This window comes from Neovison vison, chromosome 13, assembly GCF_020171115.1.
Source record: "Neovison vison isolate M4711 chromosome 13, ASM_NN_V1, whole genome shotgun sequence".
NCBI classification, from domain to species: domain Eukaryota; kingdom Metazoa; phylum Chordata; class Mammalia; order Carnivora; family Mustelidae; genus Neogale; species Neogale vison.
Genome location: NC_058103.1, coordinates 82,501,739 through 82,503,486, shown reverse-complemented (window position 1 = coordinate 82,503,486; position 1,748 = coordinate 82,501,739).

Genomic DNA, 1,748 nt, shown 5'->3' with positions numbered 1-1,748 from the left:
GATGCGCTGGGGCAAGGTGGATGTGGACCCTGTCATTGAGGTGCTTACAGTCTAGTGGATTCTGTTTCGTTGGGCTCTGAGTGTGTGAAGTCCACTGACGAGGAAGAGGAAGAATCCAGTGTGATTGTAAAGTAGAGCTGTTCAAGTCTGTTTAGGCTGTTGGGATGATCCCAGGAGGGGTGTGGGATTAAGGTGAAGGATGAAGCCTCTCCTCTCCTATGGATGGAGCCTGTGAAAATCAGAAGCAAGTACAGGGATCATCATGTTTTTGGAGAATACGGAGGTAGTTGGTGAATTTGGTGTTTTGGGTAGTGGGGGACATTCGCTGCTTAGGGGAGGGAGAGGGAGACACATGCTGTGCTAGGACTAATTGTGCCTGTCCTAGGGACAGGGTGGGGGCCCTACAGGGAGTGATCAGCTCATGGGAACTCGCTAGAATCTGAGCCTTCACTGTCACTTTGACGCGATATAGACACATCTCTACTGATGTTTCCCACTAGAGGAATGCTATTTTTAGGTCCTGAGTTAGTGGGTGTGGGTGTATTGCACCAAGAATCTTCCTAAGAATTTTTAGGTCATTCTTCTCATGACTCACATTTTCTGCCTGTGGAGGCTTTGCCCAGAAGCAGCCGTGAGCCCAGGATTTCGGTGGAAGGCAGTGGGGCGCAGTAAGATGTCCTCCTTGAACTGACAGCATGATCTGTGCTGGGGTGGTTGTGACTGACTCACTTGGGGAGCAGATCCTGCATCTCCATTGTGTGATGAAGTTATGACTTTGGAGTTGTTTTTAGGATGTCAGGAAAGCTTCTAGTGAGGCCAGAGAAGCTCAGGACACCAATGTAGGCATAACGACAGCTGCAGCCACCATTCAGTGCGCCCCCAGCATGTGCCTGAGACCAGCTAGCATTAAGACCACCCTTTAATTAAAAAAAACAAAAACAAAAACAAAAAAACAGATCCCAAAGAGGTCAAGTAATCAACCTCAGTTCATACTGATGGAACCTGAATATAAACTTGGGGTCACTTCTGCTCCATTGAGAAAAGGCTGATGGGTATGAAATGACCTGACATAAAATCTCAGATAACATTTAGTTGCTTTCCATCCTTCAATGAATCCCTGGTGTGAGAGTCTACCTGAGTTATACTAAGTAGATATGTCCAGTAGGAACATTTGTGATTTCTCCCGGAGCAGGGAGCCAAGGAAGGAGATGACAATTTATTGACCAGCAAGCACAGTGCTAGACATTTTATGGACAGCATAACCGTTCATAGTGATTAAGTTCACAGGGCTGAATTTGAATCCCCACAGGCTGGATCCAAACCTTCTCCTTGCCATCACATTGTGCCACCTCTCAACTTCTCACCAACAAAGCACAGCAGAGAAGAGGCAGAGCATAGCCCCCTTGGGGTCTCTATTTGTCAAAAATGTTAGTAAGCTTCAGGCAGTTCCGGAAGAGATGGGGTCAGAGTTAAGGTAACCTGTCCATCCAGTCGCACAATTCTTTTTTTTTTTTTTTAAGGTTTTATTTGTTTGTCAGAGAGAGAGCACACAAGCAGGCTGTGTGGCAGGCAGAGGCAGAGAGAGAAGCAGGCTCCTGCTGAGCAAGGAGCCCAATGCAGAACTCGATCCCAGGATCCAGGGATCATGACCCGTGCCAAAGGCAGAGGCTTACCTGACTGAGCCACCCACGCGTCCCCAGTTGCCCAATTCTTGATGAAGCAGGCACATTCCTGCTGTGGTCCTCCTT